The sequence below is a fragment of the Rhinolophus sinicus genome, chromosome 3 (assembly GCF_057876585.1).
Source record: "Rhinolophus sinicus isolate RSI-liver-muscle chromosome 3, RSI-T2T, whole genome shotgun sequence".
NCBI classification, from domain to species: domain Eukaryota; kingdom Metazoa; phylum Chordata; class Mammalia; order Chiroptera; family Rhinolophidae; genus Rhinolophus; species Rhinolophus sinicus.
The window spans coordinates 102,989,535-103,014,886 of NC_142503.1; the positions used below are offsets into that span (position 1 = coordinate 102,989,535).

At 49.1% G+C, this 25,352-nt stretch overlaps 1 protein-coding gene across 3 annotated transcripts in view; it reads right to left on the minus strand.

The window, feature by feature from the left end:
* The window catches only part of CD276 (CD276 molecule), a 29,764-nt gene extending 16,708 nt beyond the window's left edge, over nt 1-13,056 (minus strand). The window contains exon 1 of one of the 3 annotated variants that reach the window (XM_019736039.3): nt 12,919-13,056. The gene's annotated coding sequence lies outside the window, so the exon portion shown is untranslated. Of the gene's footprint in view, nt 1-10,975; nt 11,142-12,325; nt 12,656-12,918 lie in introns of those variants that run through there. The other 2 variants (XM_019736040.3, XM_088796842.1) reach the window with 2 other exon arrangements.
* Between the last annotated feature and the right edge of the window lie 12,296 nt (nt 13,057-25,352).

Genomic DNA, 25,352 nt, shown 5'->3' on the forward strand with positions numbered 1-25,352 from the left:
AGTGAGCCCAAAATGTGGGGTGCTAGTCCTAGCTCTGACACTACTTTGCTGTGCAACGTTAACAGGTGACTTCCCCTCTCTAAGCTCAATGTTCCCATCTATAAAAGAAGAGCTTTGCTGGATCCTAGTAGGACTTCATTAGTATGTGAAGTCTTTGTGTACTATATACCTAAGGCCTAGCCACTTAGCTGCCACATGGGTCATACAGAAATATACAAAACCACTGTGACAGACACCACTCATTTTCCCCTTACACGTAACCTCCTCTGCCTTAGAATCTCTAGTTAGGCACATGACCCCTCAGCCAGGACTACAGATCCCAACCTGCCTTGCCGCTGGATATGGCCATGTGACCATTTGCTGGCTAATAGGATGTGAGAGGAACTGATATGTACAATTCTGGCTCATGTCCTCAAAGAGAGGGCACATACCCTCTCTTTTCTCCTCCCCCTTCCCACTGGCTGGAGCGCAGCTGTGGGGAGCCAGATGTGGGGAGCCGTCTGGGACCACGCTGCCAAGACAATACCCTGGGGACTGGAGAGCAGCAAGACAGAAGGCCCTGAGAGGCTGCAGTGTCAGCCCTGGGCATACCTGGATTGTCAAACAGGGGAGAAATAAGCATCTATTCTAGCTTAAGTCCCTGTTATTTTGGGTCTGTCTTACAGGACCTGAAGTGACTAATTCAGGAAGCCATCTCTGCTTTACTTTCCCTTCTTCCCTCCCCACTCTTCTCACCCCATGAAAATGGCCACTGCTCAGAACAGCAAAAGAAACCACATCTAAAATAGGTATTTCAAAATATGAACTAGACACTACCTTATCAGGGTCACTTAGTGATGCCTGGCTCAGATCCAGAGATATTTCAAGGGTAAATGTGCTGGGCTTGGGATTCTTTGTATGGGAGGGAGGGGCTGAACGAGTCAAGGTTGGCTGAAGGATTGAACAAATGGGCGCGTTCGGGCATGCATAACAGATGGGGAGACCGGAAACGAAGCATGTTTGGGGGAAGCAGTTCCTACTGGGCTTCAGCTATGGATCATCCAGGCCAAAATGCCTGACGGACTGTAGGACACACAGAGCTGGAGCTCTCAGGACAGAGAGGGACAAGGGAGCCACCCACACATCGGTGGTAACGGAAGCCAAAGTTGGGGTCACCGAGGGAGATCATGGAGTGAGAAGAGGTCCCCCAACAAATTCTGGGGAAACTGCAGAAGTTAACGGTCAGATATCGAAACAGGCAACTTCTCTCCAACCCCCCCCCCCAACCTCTGTCCCCTCCAGTGATGGACACCCACTACCTCCCGTCAGTCCACTGGCTTTTGGGCAGTTCCCATCGGTGGAAAGCTCTACCTCACACTGAGCCAAAATCTGTCTTGTACAGCCCACGTCAGTCCTCATTCAACCCCTTGGACCATGCAGAACCAGTCTGCCCCCTGCCTCCCTTATAACAGCCCTGCAAGTATTCGACCCTCCTCTCTCTTGATGAGGTCACCCTGGGGCAGCCATGTCATACCCTTCGCCACCATGACACAAAATAATAAGCTATCAACACTATGGCCAACAACCGAAGTTCTTTCCATGTATTGCTGCTGATCGACGTCTCTGCCGTCCTCTTGTGATTTGGGGAAGAGGCGGGGCTTTAGAGGATGCTCCACTTGTTACTATTACATTCCATCCAGTTCAGCTGACTCCATCACTCCAACTGCCACGATCTTTTTTTTTTTTTAATTGTGGCAAAATATACATAACGCGAACTTTACCATTTTAACCATTTTTAAGTGTACAATTCAGTGGCATTAAGTACAGTCACAGTGTGGTGTAACCATGCCATGATCTTATGATCTTATAAAGTACTGTTTTGACAGTTCCTGGTGCACAAAAGGTACTCAGTAATTTTTCAGTGGATGAAAAAAGAAACATTGAATGAATGTCATCCAGAATGGTTGCTCTCCTCTCCCTGCTTTGTTTCTTGTGTCTTCCAGGTCCTTGGGGAGAAGACAGGAATGGGAAAGCCCGCAGCGCTAGGGTCTTCCCTGGATCAGTGTCCACACAATCTTTAGGGATTACTCAACTGAGTCTCCCTACTTGTGCGGCCACCCAGCTGCCTACCTGTCCGTCTCAGCCCCACGGCTGTCACGCGTCGTGTTACTGCTTCTGGCGGGAAACCAATCACATGGAGAGGAACCAGAAGAAAGGCTCATCTGAAGAAGACAGACTGATCATTGTTCCAGGACTTTGTCAGGGATTAAGGGCAAGATCCCCAATCTGTTTTCCCACAATCTACTGTCTTGCCCATAAAACTGGTGATTTGAGCATGGAGAGTCTCCCAGCGTTCATCTATCTATTCATGCGACATTTGTGTCCTGGAGCATTGTACCAGGCACTACAAGTAGAGATGGAGAGACAGACATACAAACATACAATCATAAATGTTCTCGTTCTTCAGTTGGTTCATAAATTACCCATGTTACTGTATTATTTTGTTTGCAGCAAATAATAATAATTTAAAAAGCCTACGATGCACCAGCTTCTGTTCTAAGTGCTTTTACACATATTAAATCAGGCACTATTATTATCCCATTTCACAAATGAGGAAATTCAGGCACAGAAAGTCATAATGACTTGCCCAAGGTTACAGAGCTGCTAGGTGGTAGATTTGAAATACCACATTTTTATAATAAAAGCAGGAAAATGGTTTGGGGGAAAATACGTAATTAAAATAGAATATGACCAGTTCTTTCATGCAGGTTTCTCTCAGGTATTGTGGGAGCAGGGGCTCAAGCAATTTGCTGGAGGAGTGGGAGGCTTCGGAGGGCCTCATAGAGGAGGAGGCGGTTCAGCGATCTGGCACAGGGGTCACAGAGGAGGGAGCAACAAGACTCCTGGGAGAGGCTGTCAGGAGCTGAGGCGAGGGAGGCAGTCGGCGTAAGGACCCGGCGGGGGTCGGGTAAGGACCGTGGGTTCAGTCCGGACTTAGTGGGAAACTGCAAGGCTAACACCCACACCTCGTAGTGTCTCCCCCAGGCTGTCCTGAAATATCCCTGACAGCTTCTCAGAGATCTTATCTCCAAGTTCGCTCAGCACCAGGCCAGGCCGTCCCGGGGGCCAGAAGACAAACCCACTTAAAGTGATTCTCACCTCCCCACCGGGCCCCCACCCACTTCAGTTCCTTCTTCGCAGTTTCCGCTCCTTCTTTCCTTGACAAAGAAGCAAAAAGATGCTCAGCAAATCTCTGTCTTTAGTCGCCAGTCTTGAGCCTCTTACTTATTTCGCTCCACATCCTTTATTCTAGAGTGCCTCCCTCTCGTTCTAGACTGGCTCCTTCTGATAACAGCTCCCCACTTTCCTGCAGGGAACCCAGTTCATTTGGTGCTGCTGGGGCTGACCCCAAGCCTCAGGCCTCAGCACGTGACCAGCCCCACTCACTGGAGACCTCCCTACCCCCTCCCCAGTGGGTGGCCTGGGACGGGGCCTGGGAGCCAAGCCGCACCCAGAGACTTCCCAGGGTGCTCCCCCTGGAGCTATGGGAAAGGACTCCCGAGCTGAGGTTGCTAAGAAGGATGTGCTCTGGGCTGTTAGCAATGCATCTGTCAGCTGCCGGCAACATAAAGAATTGACCCAAACAAACAGAGGCAGAGAGGAAAGCTAGCGGGACACAGAGCCCTGAGAATATCATCGAAGCTCCTAGGCCTGAAGCAAGCTGCACACCTGGAATGCCAGACACTTGAGCCGGTTATTTGTTCTTTCTTAAGCCAATCTGAGCTAGGTTTCTATTACCTGCAACTGAAGGCATCCTTGTATATATATATATATATACATTCATTCATGTATCCAGTAATTCAGTCGACTATTCACTGAGTGCCTGTTAGGCAGACACTGGGGACAGGGAAATGACTAAACTACGTGTCTGTCCTCCAGGAGGGTGCCTTCCAACAGGGAAGGTGGACATGCACACAAATCACTGTAGCTCAGTATACTGTACTGTTTAAGATGCAGTGACGGCTACTTGGAGGCACCTCGGATCCTTGGGAATCCCAAAGCTGAACCCTGAAAATTGACCCACAGCCCCCGGGGTGGTCAGGTTGGGAAAGCCCATTCCAGGCAGAGGGAGACACCTGTGCAAAGGCAGTGAGGTAGGAAGCAGCACGGTGAGCTGGAGGAACTGCAAGCAATTCAGTATGGACCGACATGAGGCGCAAGGTGGTGATTACAGGAGGAGGAGAAGCTACCGGCGGGAGGGGGCTGGAGCAGGACGTTTTGTTCGGACTTCGGACTTCGTGCGAAAGAGATGAGAAAGAAAGGGTTTAAAGCAGAGAAGTACCATTATTGCTATAGCTAGGCTCAACCTTGATTAATAAGTCATGTTAACCTTGCTGAGGAGGTTTACATTTTAGAAGGAGATATTTGAAAAGGGCAATGGTTTACGCAAAATAAGAAAGAAAAAGTTGATGGTGGAATTTTGGTCATCAAAGAATTTTTTTCTGGAACTGCTCAAAACACCCCACTCCACTTGTATGTGGCCCCACTCCTGGCCCTAGAGGAAGGCTCGAGTCAGGCAGGGGTCAGCAAAGGTACGGACAGAAAATAGTTTAGGCTTTGTATGCAATCCAGTATCTGTCACAACTCCTTGCAGTAACAGGGGAGCAGTTGTATATTATGTATAACGGGATGAACAGAGATGTTGCAATAGAACTTTATTTATGGACACTCACACTTGAATTGCATGTAATTGTCACGAATCACATGATTTTTTCCAACCATTAGAAATGTAAAACCCATTCTGAGCTTGTAGGCTATATAAAAACGAGCAGCAGACGATTTGGCCCATGGGCCATAGTTTTAGAAACTGATTTACAGAAGCACTAGCACCACTAGTGCTTCAGTCACCCAGATAGCATCACAAATGAGAAACAATGGGGCGTGGGTGTTTTAACTGTGACCATTAACTATATGGCACATCTACATAATGGAACATCATACAGCTTTGAAAAGAACATTTACTACTATGAAGTCCAGGACGTATTGTTGAGTGAACAGACTGTATCGCGAGTTGTATGACCAAGTTTCTGTATTAACAAAATGTCAAACCCTGTGGTCCCAGATCTAGTCACCTCTCTCTCGGTATCACCCATATTTCACAGCAGGCCCCTCCTTCTCCAGTGCTGAACCCCCTACATCTTCTAGGCTCTCTCCTCAACTCTCCCTATTATGTTTTTCCTGGATGATTTCATCCACTCTCTGGTTTCCAATATCATTTATATCCTGGCAACTACCAAATTAACTTCTCTAGTCCACACCTCCCATCTGATCTCCAAACTTAAACCCGACTGTTTCCTAAACATCTGTTCCAGTGACTCAGAGGCATCTCCCTCTGCACATGTGCCTCATCAAACTCCTGATTTCTCCCCCAAACCTGTTCCTCCCCAGCGCTGCCCACTGCAAAAGGCACCACTCTCCACCTTCTGCTCAAGCCAGAAACCTGAGTTTCTCTCACCTCTACAATCCATCACCAAGAACAGCCATTCCTCACCCCCAAACACATCCCAGGGCTCTGCAATCCACAGCAGCCTGAGGACCAAATCCAGCCCACCACCTCTTTTTGTTCAGCTCACCAGTTAAGAAAGGTTTTACTTTTTAAAATGGTTGGGGGAAAATCAAAAGAAAAAGATTATTTTGTGGCACAAGGAAATTATGTCAAATTCACATTTCAGCATCTGTAAATAGTTTCATCAGCACACAGCACAGTCCGTTCATCTACATGTTGTCTGCGGCTGCTTCTCCACTACGATAGCAGAACAAGCACTTGCAAATACTTTCTGGCGCCTTGCAGAAAATGCTTGCTGACCCTCATAAATCTTTTCTCTCTCTCCACTTCCACTTCTCTCTCTGGTCTGACAAGTTAGCATCGTCTCTTGCCTGGATGACCACAAAAGCCTGTTCAGCAGTCTCCCCACTTCCTCTGTTGTCCCCCCCACCCAATTCTATACTCCAATCTATAATCTATACTCCACACAGCAGCCAGAATAACTGCATCACGTACTCACGTTCAATATTTTATCCCAGGACTGTTCCTCTTACTTGGAATAAGATCCCAGCTCCTCCACGGCCCTACCTGGTCTGGCCTTGCTCACCTCCCCAGACTCGCCTCCCTCCTTACCTCCCCACCCCCACCCCCAAGGGCCTTCCAGTTCCCTTGCAAACATAGTTCCTTCTTCCTGGGTGGATGGGCAACACCTCTCCATCCTGAGATTCACCTTGGCAGAAAAGCAGGGTCAGAGCTCAGCCACTCTAGTCCGTGTTATTCATTGCCCAGTCTGTTTTCTTCTTGTCATACTGGAACCTTCCTGAGCAGGAACTAAGTCTGCTTTATTTACTATTGTATTCTTAATTCTAGCAAAGGCTGGCACATAGTGAGAGCTCAGTGCATTGTTCAGTGAATGAATAAATACATGAATGAATGAAGGAATGAATGCATATGTGATTAGGTAGATAGAGAGATGGATGGATGGATGTTTGTATGAGGTGTGATTGAAAAATACAGTGAATGTTTAAATTTTAAAAATGTATTACAAAAAAAGACATATTGCCATTAATCCCCCTCAAAATACTCCCTCTTGCTTCAAACACACTTATCACATCATTCTTGCCACTTTCTGAAGCAGTTCTGGAAATCCATTTTCGTGAGTGTCTACTTCATCCTCCATCACGACAAACCTCTGTGTCACACATCGCTTCTGGTACGGCAATTTCTGTCCAATAAAAACATTACAACGTGTCCTCATCCACCGTATTCATCGGATCTGGCATCATGCGACTTCTGGTTCTTCCCCAAAGTCAAAATGACCATGAAAGGAAAACGTTTGGAATCAATTCAGGACATGGAGGCAGCCATGACAGCACAACTAAAGACACCCACGAAAGAGGACTTCCAGAACTGTCTCATAAAGTGGCAAGAACGATGGGATTTGTGTTTGAAGTGAGGGGGAGTATTTTGAGGGGGATTAATGACAATGTGTCTTTTACTGTACTAATTTTTTTTATTAAACATTCACCGTATTGTTTGATCACGTCTCGTATATGGGAAAAGGGTCTGGAAATGTGACAGCGAACCCAACCCTAGGGCATGGGAATGAGGGTACAAGTCTACTTTCTTTTTCTAGTCGATAACACTTCTGTGACTAGGACAATGAGAATGTACTTGTTTTGCAATTAACAAAAGGCAAAAGGAAAACAGCAACACCAAAGATGTATGTGACTTTTAGACCAGGCTCCATCACTCGCGCGCTAGGTTCCCTCGAGCAAACCCATTGCCTCTCTGAGTCTTCATCTCCTCAACCATCAAAGAAGGCCCCCAGCCACCATCCTGTGCTGTGACCACGTACTGGGCCGGCACAGTCACAGGGGACTTCATGGAAGAAGTGAGCCCTGGTGTCTCAGAAGATGACTTTGGACTTGGAGATACAGGTTCAAATCCAGACTCTGTCGCTTCCTAGTCATACGACTTTGGGAAAACAGCCTCTCTGAGCCTCACTTTGCCCATTTGTAAAATAGGGAATATAAATTCTATCCTCATAGGATGATCTCAGGACTACACTGAGCAAACTGTCTAAACTGACTTACTGAACATAGGTGCTCTATACATGGGTGGGCGTTTGGGGAGAGAAGGGAGGTCTCCAGAGTTCCCTGGGAACTGCCCCATGCTGACCTTCCCTTTTCCTGATGACCTGAGGCGGTTCAGGCCTTTTGTGTTCAAGGCTGTCTGTCCACTGGGCACCACTCCCCAGTCCCGTGATCTCACCCAAAAGAAATCAATTCTTCCTCTCAAAGTGATTTGTGTGAGTCAGGACAGCAGTGTGTCATCAGGGCCAGCCCAGCAAAGCAGGGCCAAGGTTTTCTTGGCCTCCTCCGCCTGCTTCCCTTGTGGCTTTAGAATAACATGAAAGAGAGGAGAACAGGATAGAGAAGAGCCCCTAGGCTTTCTAAGTCACACGTCCCCACCACAGCGCCCTCTCCACACTGAAGTCAGGGCAGCAGAATGGGAGGTGGCAAAACCAGAGAACCAGCCCATCTCTGTGGGTCCGAGAGCGTGCTGAGACTTCTCCTGCAGCAGCTGGTCTGCCTTTCACACCTCTTATGGCTAGGAGGCCACCCCAAAATGAGTTTGCATCTTCTAGGGCTCAACACCACTTGACAAGGCAGCATGACAACATCTCAGAACTGGAAGTGTGTGCAGAGGCCACACACACACACACACACACACACACACACCCACACCCCCACTGGAGACACAGAACCCTGAAGAAAGTGAAGCTATGCTGAGCTCAGAAGAGGTTCAGCCAGAAGAAGGGATGGGAACAAGGGGAGTGGAGAGAGGGAGAGAAGAGATGAGAGATCATAAGACCACATCAGAGGGTGGATCCCTGGCAGGCCTGTGGCACACACATCTGCATTCACTCAGCCTCTAGGTGCCCACCTAAATGTCTGGAAATCCATCCTTTCCAGAAGCCTTTCCAAACTTCACCCCAGGAAAGACCCACTTTCTCCAGATGTGTTCTGTCTAAACACCTCCCTGCCTCCAAGTTCTATAGGTTTCTGCCCTGACAGAGGCTCATCCCAGTAGAACAGCTCCACCAACCCTGTCTCCCTAAGCACCAGCCCCTCTGGCTCTCCAGGGATTCCCCCTCAGGAGTGCAGCAGGCTCCCCTAGTCCACAGAGCTTGAGGCCGCTTGGAGTTCACCTGGTCCAGTACCCACCTCCATGCCCATCGTATGGATGAGAATATGAGCCCAAGGGCCCGACTCAGTTATCAGTCACCATTGGAGGTGACTGGGAGCTGGCAAGTGCCTCCAGGGCTCAATTCCTGTTAAATGGACTCATAGGGCTGCCTTGTCTGCCCCAGGGTACAGCTTGGGCTCAGGTGCAGGCAGGCCTGGATTCAAACTCTGACTCAGAAGTCTTGCGAGACAGGCGACCAGGTATAAATGACTTAACCCCCCTGAGACTTGATTCCACATCTCTAAAACAGGTTCAGTCCTTACTCCACAGGGCTGCTGAGAGAATAAAATAAGACGAGACACAGAGAAGACTTAGGAAAGCACCCAGCACCCCAACAGTGGTAACAACGGTCACTGCGATTGTTATCATTGCCATGGGCCTGGGGCAAGGCCTCACTGAGCCTCCCTTTTCCCTCCCACCTCACTCTCTGCAGCAGAGACTCCCTCTGTCAGGCCATGTATTATATCTAGGTCCCTGGGACCATTACTGCTCCTATGACCTCCTTTCCACCTAGAAGCCCACCAGCACCCGTCTCCAAAGTAGCAAACGCACAATTCGGCTACATCTCTGTGTCCAGCTCATCCCTAGTGGTCCTCTCCCCCTTCCTCCTTCCAGAAGCCAGGTCACAGCACCGCACATCCTGGGCTCCAGCCCCTGCTGCCCTGTTGCTGCCACCTCCGCAGTACAGGGCCTCTCCCTCAAGCACGCACTCCGGTGTCTCCCCTGAGGGGGGATCCCAGTTCCTCGGTAACTATGTTGACTTTAGGGTGACATGGGAGTCCTGCCTCCCAGAGGGAGTCTCTCTCCCTGCTCCAAGGCTCCAAGGCTCACAACAAAAAATGCTTCTCGTTCCACACTCCCAGTGGGTTGCCCTCCAACATACTCCCAAAGCCTCAATGCCTTGGGAAGGCCCAACGCCCAAAGGCATTAGGGATGTAGAGGAGGTATCCATTCTCTGGACCACAAAGAGAAGGACAGGGAGAATGGGGCAGCTGGCAGGGGCACGCATGTGCTGAGGGTCTGGCTTCTGGAAGGGCAACAACTCCCAGCAATGGGCTTCCAGGACGGCTAGTCTCTGAGACACCCCAGTCAGGCCCGCCCTCTCCCAGCTCCCCAGGTGAGTCCTCTCTGCCTCACTGTGGGGACCCTTGGCACATCTGCCAGGCTACAGAACGAGGGATGAAGCCCACGCCTGCCTCCAGAGTGGCAGAAAAAGCCCGTTCTGGAGACAGACTGCATCCCTGCCCCAGCATTTGCCAGCTGTGTGTCTTTTGGGCGTGTGAGTTGCCCTTTCTGAGCTTCTGTTTCCCCATCTACACAACAGAGTTAATGATACCCTATCTCATAGGACTGCAATGATTAAATGAGATGACATCTACTGAGCATCTACCCTGAAAACATGAAAACCCCATGCTTCTATCTGGAACCTCATACTGCAGGGGAAGCAGAACTAGGGGTGGCAAGTGAGGGAGGGTGGCACAGCAGCACATGTGGCCCTTTTCCTGATGTTTGATTCATTCTGCGCCAACAAGACCAAAGGAAATTTCTCAAGGATGACATGTGCCCACCCTCTTCCCTCCCCTCCAGGTCTTGGCTGTGTCTTCCTTCTTTTGCTGGTGGACACCCCCTGTCATTCCTGGGGGTGGCGTGAGGCGTGGGAAAAGGACAGCAGTGAGAAGTTGCCACCCACTCAGAGGGCAGGCTCTCAGGCTGTGAATCATCTTGCCTGCCTTTCTTCCCTTTCCTGACCCCATGAGTCAGGGTCCCAGGCTCAGGCACTGTGTGACCACCATCTTGGAGGCCACCTGGATTTGGGCCATTTTCTTCACCAGCCCAAACCCTGCACATCTAAGCAAGAAGCAGCGAGCCACAGGCCCAATGCCGGTCCTACAACACTTCCCAGGAGGCCCTCTGGGTGCTGTGGAGTTCCAGATCACAGCTCTATGATCCCACCGCATCTCTGACCCCAAATGGTATTATCGGGCGGGTGTGAAACCCAAATCCTCCTCCAAAGAATGAAGTTACGTGACTCTGGAGAGGACCACAGGATTGGGGAACTCCCACAGGAAGGCTCAGAAGTCAGCCTCACCAGTATAAGGATATAGCCTCAGAAGGGACAACACTTCTCTAACTGGCCTTTCCACAAACATTCAAGCACCCAGACGTCAGGCATCTGAGCATCCCAGACATCCAGCTGACCTGCTCCCATCAGGTGCCCTGCAGAGCTGAAGAGGACCAGGGACAGGAAGGAAAGCACTCCTCAAGTCTGGCACTCTTCTCAGCCTCAGGCTCGCGTGACACAGGCTGCTGATCTCTAACAAACTGGATGGCCGGGATCTCAGAGCACAGGAGTGGAGTAAATTGGAAAACTCAGGGCAGGTAGGCAGAAGAAACCACCAGTGAGGTCACTGAAGAGAGGAAAGAACTCCAAAGGTCAGTCATGGGACCAATAACAGCATCGCTGAAGCCACCAAGTTCAAAGCTCACCCCCTCCAGAGTGCCCTCGCCTTTCAGCATCTCAGTGCAAAAACACGCTCACAGAGCAGTCATGAAGAAAAATGAGTGTCCTGATGTCAGCCTCTGCTGTATGTCACACGAGGAGAAAGACTTCCACACTCAACAGTTAACAGAAGAGTTGCTTAAGCTCGGGAACTTCAGATGTCAGGGAAATGTGCTCACCCCAAAAGAGTCCTATTCCCCAAAGAGCTGGAGCTATGAGCCACCACTTACACCCCACATCCCCGCAGCCCCTCCCTGCCACTCAGATCCACCTGACCCATCCGACATGTTTAAACTTCAATTTCGAGTTTAGGCTTCCATTTCCCTCAGCCTCCAAAAATGCCCCAACTATGTGCAGGCCCCCAAACTGCAAGGAAGGCTGTACAGCATCAGATTTCCTAGGGATTTCTGGGAGGCCGGAGGGCATTAGCTAGGAGGCTGAACTAAATAAAGAACTCTCTTAAAGACAAGCGGGCTTCAATACTTTCTAAAGCAGAAGCTAACTGCTGAAGACACCAGTAAGAAAAGGATCTGGGGCCTCATCTGAATGACGAAATCAGACACTTTTACAATTATCTACAGCCTATTTGAAGGTAAATAGTTTTTCTCAATTAAGTCAAACCAACCCTCTCCACCTCCCAATTATTTTTGCTTTACTATTTGTTTGACGTTTTCCCTTAACAACAGATCCTGTATCTGAGTCACCCATCACGCATATCTCATTAGGGCGGGTTTCCCTTAGATGTAAAACCCCTTTTCTGGCAGTTCACTGCCTTAGGCCCCCAAACCTGCCAATTCGCTGACTAAACAGCAAGTGAGGGCCTTGGGACCTGCGATTCACTCCCCTACCCTCCAGTGTGCCCCCACCTGGTTCCTACCTTACGTCCACCGGTGTCCATCTCCTCTCCACCCTACTGCACCCACCATCTACCTGAGACTTCCCGGGCCCAAACCGCCCCACCTCTGCGCCCTCCGGTTCCTTGGCCTCCGGCTGCTTCCTCCCCTCCCCCAACACCTATTTACCCCTTCACGCAGGCCAGCTGTCCCTACCTGTTCCCAGACTCTGTCCCCCTCACGCCCACTGCTGCCCGTGGAGGTCCTCCCGTCATCCACTCCTTCATCCTTCAGGCCAAGCAGAGTGGACCGGAACCACTCGCTCTCGTCTCCCTGGCAGCTCCCTCTCCTCAGAACTCGCGGTCAGGGTGTTTTCCTCTTCCCTCCCAGCTCCAGCTAGCGGGGCACGCTTTCCAGAATCACCGACACAGTGACAGATCTGCCTCCATGCCCCCTTACAACCCGGGCCTCCGTAATCACGACCACACTCGCAGCCTCCTCCAGGGCGTCCGGGGTGAAGGCAGGTCGCACAGTGCCCCAGCCCCCTGGGCCCGAGGGAGGGGGAGGCAAAGTTGGGGGCGGGGTTGGATTCCAGTCTCCCCCAGCTGGTCTGGGCCCGGGAGTCGGAGAAGCCGCCCGAGTTCCGGGTGCTCACGGCGCGGAGGGCAGCCCGGGACTGGAAAGGGGGCCGGGGTGGGGGCGCCCTGCGAGGGGGCGCGGGGGACGCCGCACTGCCCGCTCCAGCCGCGCTGCAGCAAGCATGGGCCGCAGACAAAGGCCTCCGGCGCCCGCGCCACGCAAGCACTCACCGCGCCGCGCCCACTCCGGGGATCCAGAACTCGGCAGAGCCGCGGAGTCGCTGTTGTCGCCGCCGCCGCCGCCTCGAGGCCGGGCCCGAATGGGGGCCGGGGGCGGCCAGGGAGCCCGAGGGGCGGGGCGGGCTGGAGAAAGCCTCGGGCCGGGAAAGGCGGCCGGGTGCGCCCAGAGGCGGGATTGGCCCCGCCGCGGTGGTTTGGGGCCAAGGCCTGAGCCCGCCCGCTGGGCAGGGCACTGGGCCTGGACCCCGCCCCTGACCCCAGTCAGACCACGCGGGGAGACCTGGCGCTTCGGGAAGGGGGAGCTGGTCTAATCGCTGCCCCTCCCCCACCCCGTTCCCACAGTCCCAGGATCCAAAGTTTATTTTCTGCGAGGGGAACAGGTGACCGGTCCTGACTCCCCCGCCCCACCCCTATACCCCACCACACCCCACCCCCACTCTCCAGGCTTCTGGCGGCAGAGCGGGAGCTCAGATCCCGCTCTCCGACCTCAGGTCTATATTTTCCCTAGGCATCAGACTGGTATCGTGGCCTGGAAAGGGTTAACTCTACTGCGAGGAATTAAGAGCTGTGGGGAGCGGGAGCGCTCTATAAATACAGCGTCGTGGGCGTCTGAGCCAACCGCAGCGTAATTTCCACGGAGCTGGTTTCCCTCTTTTCTTTCCACCCACGGCCCCCCGGCCAGCCCTGCACCCAGACTCAAGCCAGGCGCTGGCCATACCAGGCTCCAACCAAGGGAGCAGCTCTTACCCTGGTGGCCTTGGGCTCTGTCCTTACAGGACCCAGCTCCAGCCTGGGAGGAGATGCGGGTCAGGCTTGGACCTCCAGCCTAGGAGGAGAGGGGCCAGCCTCTCCCTGGGCTCATCCCGACCCTGCACCTGTCCTGTGACCTGTTCTCTACCATTACAGGTGGTAGGTAGGTAGCAGCTCCAGTGTAACGGCTTCTGTGGGCCCCGGTCTTCCATGCTGGTCTCTTTGAATCCTCACAACAGTCCACCAGGTAGATAATATTATCCCCATTTTTGCAGATGAGAAAACCGAGGCTCTAACCTTGTGCTTTTGCCAAACCCACCACCAAGTGGCAGCAGAAGTATGGGGGAGGGCTTAGGAAATATGCAAGAATCATGCGTCTCTGCGTGTCAGCCACTGTTTTAAGCCCTTTGCCATTTTATCTCATTTTGTCTTCACAACAACTCAGTGAGGTAAATGCTATTATTATTCTCACCTTTACAAATAAGGAAATTAAGACATAAAGAGATTAAGTAACTTGCTTGAGGATATCCAACTATTAAGTGGAGGAACCAGGATTTGCCCCCTTGAAGTTAGTGCTGAATTCAAATTTAACTCTGTGCTGTGTGTGTGTGTGTGTGTGTGTGTGTGTGTGTGTGTGTGTGTGTATGTGTGTGTTAGTGGTACATGGGTACGTGTATTTGTGAACACATGTGAGTAACTCTGTATCTGACTCTGTGCACATGCGTTTCTGAATGTAAGTTTGGTAGCAGCTGTGTCTGTCTGCCTGCTCCTGGTATGGGGGCAGAGAGTGGGACATCGAGGCCTGCGTCCGGTCCAGCATCCCTAGAGGTCATCAGCCCCCCAATCAGCACCATTCCCCTGCCCTGTCTGGCCCGCTGCATGCAAACAGCAATATCAGTACTAATATTGTTTTCAGTTGGGCTTGAGACAATGTGACCAAGTATCTTCGGGACATCTGAGCATAGTCGCAGGCCTGGTATGAACACAGAAGGCTTAACTGCCCGATGGTGAGAACAGGTTCTTCAGCCTGGGGTGTTCTTAATCCGACAGTTCTTTGTATCAATCCCTAATTTCTGAGGCAGGACCACAGACTTCCCTTCCTAGCTCCCTTACCCTCCCTGCCTTCTCTCAGCCCACTGTCACTCTCTTCTGGAGAAATACAGTGTGTGATGGAAGTGGCCCCTCTTGGACCATGCATCTCTTGTGTGCTGCTAGGTCTCCACGCAGGTCACTGCTGGGGGAACCCCCGTCCGAGATGAGCAGGCTGTGTGAGCTGCAGCGTCACCAGTCAGCGGCTGAGGCTCAGTCCTCTGATAGCGTCTCACCATTCTGCTTCTGCCACCAGACATGGGGCTCTCTTCCCACTGGCCCACTTCACCCAAGCTTACTACCTCAGATGTGGGATATTAGTTCTTATTGGCTTCACTGCTTTTCCACCTTTGTGGCTAATGGTTGCTAATGAATACAATCTTGCGTTTGTTTACTTAAAGCAGGTCAGCACAATGACATATTTGGCAGCTCATCTTCTTTCCTCATTTCCCATGATGAGATCATCGCAAACATGACTGCTAAAGAAATCGCTACAACCAGACTCTCCAAGGAAACCCGACCCCTCCACAGACCATCGGTGATGGGCCTTGGGTTTCCAAATGGGGACTTTAGCAGCAGCTACAACTTTTCCTGTTCAGGAAGATTGGTGGCCACCCCTGAGGAATGACCCCAGCCACCAAGTTTCTCCCCTGAGCTTAGAAATTCCCCAATCAGCCCTCATTCTATTGAGGTCAGAATTGCTGTCAAAATATGGTCCCTTTCCATCACTCTCCCCGCTCTGTAAATATTCACACAGTCCAATTCCTTTCACTTCTGCAGTGGATCTCTCAAACTGGACAAGTCCACTTACTTCCCCAAGTCTCCTGGCACAGGTGTCAACTTCAACCCTGGTCTGCTCTGACGTGTGCTGCCCAGTGTTCTCTCTTTGTCCCAGGTGATATCTCCCCAGGCATCGTGAGAGCTTCCTCAGGGCAGAAACCCAAAGTCCCCATTGTTATTCCCTCACCCGCCCCCCACCCTCTACCCCTGGTTGAGAAACTTGACCTTGCAAAGTTGAACTCTGGAGTGAATGCTTTAACCCTGGCTGGTGGGAGTGGGAAGCAGACTGTACAGTAGGCTAGAAACCACGACCTCCCAGCCTGCCCAGTATGGGCCAGCTGTTCTGGGCCTCTGCCTCCTCTTCCTCCCAAACAGTCCTCCCCAGTCTCCTCTATCACCCATTGAGCCAGCGGCTGTTTCTCACTGAGAGCAGCAGAGGGATTCCCTCCTCTGCCATGTAGCAGGCAGGACTAATGAAGCACACTAGCACCACGGACAAGTGGCCTGCAAAGCCAGGAAGGAACTAACAGTTGGCCTCCAAATTCCCTGCTCTTATTTTTTTAATTAAAAATATTTTCAGTGCAGCCACTATGGAAATAAGTATGGAGGTATCTCAAAAAATTGGAAATGGAACTACCTTATGACCCAGCAATTTCATTCTTAGGTATCTATCCAGAGAAATCCAAGATGCTAATTCGAAAAACCATATGCACCCCTATGTTTATTGCAGTGTTGTTCACAATAGCCAAGACATGGAAACAACTGAAATGCCCATCAGTAGACGACTGGATTTAAAAACTGGTACATTTATACAATGGAGTATTACGCAGCTATAAAGAAGAATGAAATCTTACCATTTGCAACGATATGGATGGACCTAGAGAACATTATGCTTAGTGAAATAAATCAGTCGGAGAAAAACAAATACCGTATGATCTCACTTATATGTGGAATCGAAAGAACTGAATTAATGAGCAAAGTAAACAGAAATAGTCTCAGATACAGAGGAAAAACTGATGGTTGCTAGAAGGGAAGAAGGTGGGGATGAGGGAAAAGGGGAAGGGATTAGACAGCATATATTGGTAACTACAATATTGCCACAGGGATATGAAAGACAGTTTGGGGAATATAATCAATAATGTAAAGATTTTGTAGGGTGTCAGATGGGCACATGTCTCATTAGGGAGACCACTTCATGGACGGTGTAGGTGCCTGACCAACGCACTGTACACCTGAAGCTGAAGCTGAATAATATTGTATGTCAACTATAATTTAATATATATATATAGTCACAGGATAGGGAGTACAGCATAGGGAATAGAGTCAATGGAATTGTAATAGATATATGTGATGTCAGAGGGGCAATGGACTGGGGGAGGAGGGTTATCACTTTGTGAGGGGTGAAATGTCTAAGTATTGCATTGTTTTGTACCCCTGAAACTAATTAAAAAATTTTTTTCAATTACAGATAACATACAATATTATATTAGTTTCTGGTGTACAACATATTGATTAGACGTTTATGTAACTTACAAAGTGATCACTCTGATAAGTCTAGTATACACCTGGCACCGTACATAGTTATTACAGTATTATTGACTACATTCCCTATGCTGTACTTTACATCCCTGTGACTATTTTTATAACTGGCAATTAGTATTTCTTAATCCCTTCACTTTTTCACCCATCTCTCAATGCCCCTCCCATCTGGCAACCATCCAAGTGTTCACTGTATCTGTGAGTTTGTTTGTTCATTAATTCTGTTTTTCAGATTCCACATATAATGAAATCATATGGTATTTGTCTTTGTCTGACATATTTCACTTAGCATAATACCCTCTAGGTCCATCCATGTTGTCACAAATGGCAAGATTTCATTCTATTTAATGGCCGACTAATAATGGTCAATTAATCTATGACAAAGGAGGCAAGAATATACAATGGGGTAAAGACAGTCTCTTCAATAAATGGTGTTGGGAAAACTGAACAGACACATGCAAAAGAACATAACTGGATCACTTTCTTATACCACATACAAGAATAAATTCAAAATGGATTAAAGACTTAAATGTAAGACCCAAAACCTTCAAACTCCTATTAGAAAACATAGGCAGTAAACTCTCTGACATTGTTCTTATCAATATCTTTTTGGATATGACTCCTTGGGCAAGGGAAACAAAAGAAAAAATCAACAAATGGACTACATCAAACTAAAGAGTTTTTGCACAGCAAAGGAAACCAGCAACAAAACGAAAAGTCAACCTACTGAATGGGAAAAGATATTCACCAATGACACATCTGATAAGGGGTTAATATCTAAAATATATAAGGAACTCATACAACTTAACACCAAAAAAATCAAACAATACAATTTAATAATGGTCAGGGGACCTGAGGAGACATTTCTCCCCGCTCTTTTTGACACAGGCACTTACTACCCTTCGCCCCCTCCTGGTCGTAAGCGGAAATGCAGCTGAAAAGGACATCCATCCTAGGTCTACAAAGATGCTGGTCAATGCCAGTCTTGGAGTAGGAGGAGGAAGTCGGGCGGGGGGAGCAGTGTGACCTGGGCTGTGGAGGTCAGGGAAGGGTTCCCAGAGAAGGTGGGCTTATAGCTGTCCTTGAAACATAGAAAGAATTTGACAAGTGAACAGCATCAGGGACTTGCCCAGGTCTGGCATTTCTCTGACAATGCACAATTGGGAAGATTGTCCTTGTGGTACACTTCATGGGTCTGAGGCCAGGAGAGGAGTCAGCTGATAGAGGCAGAAGGGGAAACCACCCTTTAGAAGAGCAGAATTGGGAGGGGAGAAAAAGCGTCTGGGCCCTCATCCTCTGCCTGACCCCTAGTGCTGTGGGAGAGGGGTGAGTGCTCCTGCTGAGGCCGCCTTCCTCTCGCGCACTCTCAACTACTCAAGGGTATCACTGCAGCCACTCTCCCTCTCCCCTACATCGTCGACCTTTTCACTCTCTTCCCTGATTCAATCAATTTCTTTCCTGAAATACTTTCTGCTTCGAGAACTCCCTTGTCTTGCTTTTCTTCTCACCTCACTGCTTGCTCCTTCTATCTCCTATGCTGGGTCCTTCTCTTCTCCCCAACTCCTTCATGTGGGAGAACCCCAGGACTCAGCACTCAGAATTCTTTTATTCTGGGTCTACACCCACTCCCTTGGTCATCTCATCCCTTCAACTCTCCAATTCAAACCTCCAACTTGGACTGTCCCTGAATTCTGTGTTTCCAACTGTCTACTAGACATCTCCATTTGTCTCTAATTAAACTCATAATTTCCATTTCACCCCTCCACCACCAAAGAAACCAGATCAACACAAAACCAAAATTAACCATTTCTCTTAGAGCCTTCCCAACTCAGGTGATGGCAACTCCATTCTTCCAAGTAACTCAGGCCAAAAATCTTGTAGTTGTCCTTGATATTTCTCTTCCTTGCGAATCCCACATCACCAATCCCACTGGATCTACCTTCAAAATATATTCAGAAACTGATGACCTCTCTTCATCTCCACAGTTACCCCCGGTCCAAGCCATTCCCATCACTTGCCTGTATTGCAATAGCCTCCTAATTGGTCTTTTTGCTTCCATCTTTTCTCTCTACAGTTTACTTTCTACACAGCAGCTGGAGTGATCCTTTAAAACATGGGCAAATTGTTATTCCTCCACTCAAATTTCTCCAGGGTAAAAGTTGAGTCTTTAAATTGGCCTATACAGCCCACATGACCTGCCCCCCTGCTATCCTTCTGATCTCATATCCTGCCCTGGTCCCTCTTTTTTCCTTTACTTCATGCTCTTTTCCCAGCTGTTCCTTGAATTCACCAGGCCTGTCTGCCTCAGGACCTTTGCACTTGCTCTCCCTCCTGACTGGGACACTCTTACCTCAGTTTTCCATATAACTAATTTCCTTGCTTTCTCCAGGTCTCTCTGTTCAAATGTTACCTTACCAGGGAGGCCTTCCCTGACCACCCAATATAAAGTGATACCCACCTAACCACCATCCCTAGTCGTCCCAAACTTCTTTACTCTGTTTGATTTTTCCCACTTAGCACTTAATTATTCTCTATCAATATTGTGTATTTGTCGTTTATGCATTTATTTTCTATCTCCCTCCATACAATATAAGTTCCATGAGAGTTGGGACTTTCTTTTGTTCACTACTGTGCTCCTGCACCTAGACTAGAGCCCGGCACATAGTAGGTGTTCAATTAGAGCTTATTTAGTGGATGGCTGGGTGAATGGAAGGACCAGTAGTTGAAGAGCACGTGGATGAGAAAAGATTGCAGTGCTTTTCTCAAGATCTGAATATGTTTATGTATTCGTGGAAAGGTAGAAAGACAGAGGAAGAAGATAAGTACCCTGAATAAGAAGGGGTATGATACTTGGCACAGAGAGACCTTTGAAAAGACAGAAAGGGACAGGATTCAGAGCGTGGGGAGAGCCACTCCTTCTTTGGACAGGAGGGAAGAGGTGACAATGGGGTAATAAGAATGAGAGATGGAAGATCAGTGGAGGCCCCACAAAAGGCCTGGGAAGTATAAGGCAAGCTCATCTCCTGAGAGCAAGGGAAGCGAGAGTGGGAGGAGCCTAAGAAAAAGGGTGACCGTTTTGGATCGTGGCTGTGAACAATGGGAGAGATGGATCCTCCGGGACACATAGCATGGTTTTTAAGCAGTGACGAGAGATCACAGTTTGGAACAGCAATAATCACATGCCCTCTCCCCCTCTGCTTTGGGACTGCAGACATGATCATGACAGGGCAGAGAGCTGTTATAGGGACGAAGGACCCCCAGCCGTGTGGTCCAGAGTCTGTGCCCTACCTCATGACCCATGTTTCTTCAGCTGCTCTCTCACCGTGACTGAAGCCACCTGACCCCCGCTCCTTCCCAAGGTCTGGCTTCCTTATGACTATAATTCAACCCAAGTGTGTTGGGATGGGTTCTTGGGAAGCAGACTCTGAAATGGAGGTTAGTGTGCTGGAAGTTCAATAGGGATGGTCCTAGGCTCGATGCCAGGGGAGAAAAGGGAGGAAACAGGACTGGGCAGAGGGAGAAGTTGGGCCACAGTACAGTTTGTTTGTTTGTGTGGTTTTTCATGTTTCTCACTGCCTCTTTGATCAGGTTTTTATTCAAACCGAGCTGTCCAAAGTGATTTGACCTTTAAGGAATAAACAAGTTTTAAGGTTATGCCTCAGGCTTCTTTCCTTCTGTGGCGGGTTTCTTTTCTGCGGGCATTGTCTCAGCGGCTGTTTTCTTGGTAGCAGCAGCCTTTTGTCCCCCCAAAGGCTTCTTCTGTCTCGTAACGCCAATAGCCTTCATTCCTTTCTTCCCACTCGCTGGCTTCTTGCCGGGAACCCCCTTCTCCTCTGACACGACTTCTAGCACCGCTGCGGCTTTATCCACCGGAGTTGTTGGTGCTCGGCCTGGTGAAGGATGGGTTCCAGCGCATGGTCTCTGCATGGAGGTTTAGCTTCAATGTGATTCTTAGGTTTTTCAGTGGGTTCTCCTTCAGGACTCTGCAATGAATCGTCTCGCACTGGGCTCGGAGGGCTCTTTGGATCTCTGGGCATTTCCAGATCCTGCTCAGGTCTGCACTGAGCGTCTTGTGCATGGGAAGGTGGCAGTTACTCTTGAAGGAGGCAGCTTTGTCAAGTGCCACATGGCTCATCCAACTTGCAGAAAGCACTGTCAGCCCAAATGCAGAAATGGATGCCATGCCCAGCAGGAGCACGTGTCAAAATGCTCGGTTTGCTTACATCAAGCACAGTGATTCCAGGGGTGTTTCTGAAGGCTTTGATGATGCCACTGTCCTCACTAGAGATGATGCAAGGTCCCCTGAGCTGGCTACGACGACGGTTTCTCATTTTGCCCTTGCCAGCTGTCATTCACTGAGAGGTGCAGACCTTGTTGATATCGTTCCAGGCCTTAAGCTTCTTAAGGAGCAAAACAGCCTCCTTAGTTTCTGTAGACTTCAACTTTACCTTCAAGCACCTAAGAAGTTCAGGAACTTCCTTAATACGATGACCTTCAGACATGACCAGCGCTGGGAAGGCTGAGGATGCCAGGGCAGAGCAGATGGCATATTGTGTCTGTGCTGTGTTCAGTCTGCAGTGCCAACAGTGGCAGATTTTTGTTGGTGCACACGTGCGGCCCCACGACACATATTGCCATGGCACCCTGGCTAGAACGATGAGTCCCACCACCTTGAACTCTGGGAATTCGAGCCACAGCTCTTCCAGGACCCCATGACTCAGCACGGCTAATTCACTGACAGCGTAGGGCTGGCTCTCCATTGTTTCTGCACAAGTTGGTGTGAACAACTTCACACCATCTGGTCAAATGGGAGCCTTGAACACAGCAGGCAAAGTGACATTTTTGCCAGATGATTCCCCCTTTTCAGAGTACACCAATATCAGTGCCATGGCGGGGAGAGGGGATGGCCAGCTCTCCTCAACCCGGTGGCTCCCACAGGAAAAGGATACAGTCTTAACAACTGACCTGCCCACCCCCACAGGGCACTCTGGAGCTAGGGTGACCTCCTTAGAGTTGTTCTGTGTTGGGGCCAGGGTTGGCCTTTTATAGCCAAGCACTGAACAGTCAGCGGTCTCTTGGGAAGGGGGGATGGCGTGATCCAGTTACTTTCTTCAGCAGCGGCAATTCCCAAAGAAGGCTTACAGCTGAGAGATGTCTTCCTGCGGTACTGCCAACAGCCAGGGGAGTAAGTCCTTCAGTCGTGAGGGGGTCCTGGCAGCCCACCACGGCATCCATCACAGTCACGCATATTCAGTTAGCCCTTCCTCTATGCCTGACCCAGGGTCTCCCTCAAACTCAGTAGGGGGCTTAGAAGCTTCAGGAACTTACCTGAGGCACCTGGGTACAGGTATCAGACTCCTGCAGAGGAGTAAGAGGCTTTGGGTTCTAATCCTAGGTCAGCTACTGACTCACTGTGTGACAACAGGCAAGTCTTCGTCCTCTCTCAGCCTCAGTTTCCCTATCTGCATTATGAGGTTTGAGCGGAGGTCCTTGCCCAGTACGCTATGGATTTATATACCTAAAATCACGGATGGCAAGGAGTGAGGTCTGCCTGTGCCTCATTCTTAGACTCCAAAGTCCCACCCATCACCCCAGCCCTCTCAGTTCTAGAGCTGTCAGGCTCAGGCTTTTATGGCCAAGGGGCCCAGGCTGAATAATCAAATACAAGTCTAAGGACAGATTTAGAAGAGAATGAGCATCCAGTGTCCTTTTGATTCCCCTGGCCCTTCTCAGAGTGGATTTAGCTCTTCCCTGAAGCACGATGGCTTCTGCCCCTACAAAGAGACCTCACTGAATATTTGAAGGGCAAGATTCTTTGAGGTCCTTCAGTTTATCACTGTGTTCTGGCATCAAAGGCCACATAGAGGCACCCCTATCTCCTACAGAGTCACATTAGTCATCAGCAGCTTCTGGAATCTTCAGGGCCCCTGAAAGGCCAGAGGGCAAGATCAAAGTAACATGGAAGTCTGCTTTTGTTTTGGGAAGAACAAGAAATCTTTAAATCGCCCCTCACTCTGTGTCCCCACCCCCTGCCACCAGGCTTACATTTCTCAGGGTAGTCCTGCGTTCATCCAGTCTCGTTGCTCATTATGGGAATTGTTTTTGTAGCTGGTTTATGCTTTTATTTTTTTTCTAAGAGGAAACAGTTTTCATTTCTCAGCTGTATATTTTGCTCTCTGGAAACCAGGAAGAATATGGTGCCACCACCCATATTTCCAAATTAATGGGAAATGTAAAGAAGGGAAGGAGCTGGGCGGCAGGATGACTCAGTTGGTTAGAGCACGAGCTCTTAAGAGAAGGGTTGCCGGTTCGATTCCTACCAGGGCCAGTGAGCTGCGCCCTCCACAACTAGATTGAAGCTGCCACTGAGCTTCCAGAGGGGCAGCCGGATGGGATGGCTCAGCTGGATAGAGCGCGAGCTCTCAACAACAAGGTCGCCGGTTCAATTCCCGCATGGGATGGTGGGCTGTGTCCCCTGCAACTAAAGATTGAAAACAGCAACTGGATTTGGAGCTGAGCTGCGCCCTCCACAACCAGATTGAAGGACAACGACTTGGAGCTGATGGGGCCTGGAGAAACACACTGTTCCCCAACATTCCCCAATAAAAAATAAAAAATAAAGAAAGTATGAAAATGACTGCATTAAAAAAAAAGAAGAAGAAGGAAAGGAGCCAAACACAGCCCATGGGAGGTGGAAAGGCCCTCAAACATTGTCTAGTCTAGTCACTCCCATTTTACAGATGGGATAAATGGGGGAAAGAGTATGAGACCCCAACTTCTTACTAAGTATGAGAGCCTTCAGATGAAGAGAGGGACGCTTTTCAGAACATAGTCTTGCATTTGAAATGACAGAATAAATACACAAATAACTTGTAAAGCAATCAGTATATGATCGAAATAGAAAATAAGATGAACCATTAGCAGACCAGGGGAATTTCTAGAGATGAAAATCAGATCGGCATGTCAGATTCCTATCTTGATGCTGAATTAAGTGGACTGCAGATTCCCTCCCCCAAACTCAACCCTGGAGACACTGTTTATAAGAGAGAGGGGTGACATATCCTAGAACCTAACCCCTGGAGAAACCAGAAGCTAGATAGGTCCCAGTCTGGGTGAATACTGGAGCATAGAGATGGAGACAGCTGCATATCAAGAGTGAATGACATTCAGTATTATTTTGTATTACTTTCAAGTGTACAGCATAGTGGTTAGACATTTATATAATTTAAGACATGATCCCCCTGACTAGTACCACCTGGCACTGTACATAGTTGTCACCATATCATTGATTATGTTCCCGATACTTTACATCCCCATGACTATTTTATAACTACCAATTTGTATTTCTTAATGCCTTCACCTTTTCACCCTGCCCCCAACGTCACTCCCATCTATCACCCTGATAGATCTAGTATCATTATAGATGCTAGTATGGTGCTAGATGACCATATGGTGCTAGTATCTGGCACCATACCTAGTTATTACAATATTATTGACTGTATTCCTTATGCTATGCCCTACATCCCCATGACTACTGTGTAACAGCCAGTTTGTACTTCTTAATCCCTTTCCCTTTTCCCCAACCCCTAACCCCCCTCCCATCTTAAAGAAGTCCCTCTAAGATTCCTTGTAATACTGGTTTGGTGGTGATGAACTCCTTTAGCTTTTTCTTGTCTGGGAAGCTCTTTGTCTGGCCTTTGATTCTAAATGGTAGCTTTACTGGGTAATCTTGGTTGTAGGTCCTTAATTGTCATCACTTTGAATATTTCCTGCCAATCCCTTCTGGCCTGCAGAGTTTCTGGTGAGAAGTCAGCTGACAGTCTAATGGGGGCTTCCTTGAATGTCAACTCTAATTGAAAAATTGAAAAAGTCGGGAAAGGTCAATAATATTGTGATAGCGTGGTACCGTGTCAGATGTTTGCTGGACTTACCATGGTGATCACTTCTTTGCATAGGGAATATAATCAATAATGTGGTAATAACGTCGTATAGCGCCAGATGGGTATGGCTGAATAACTATGATGTACACCTGAAACTAATAGAATATTGTATGTCAGCTGTGTTTTAATAAAAAAATCTTATTGAAAAAAAAAAGAGTGACTGAGAATCTGGGACAAGGCTCTCTAATCGTGGACTTTTCTTTCCTCCACAATTCTCCAGGTGTATGGTAGGTAGCCTGCCCTATCACCTCTGTGGGCAGCACCAGCTGGAAATGGAAAGGTATCCTCAAGGCAGTTCTGCAGGCAGTTAAGGAGGGAAATAGATTC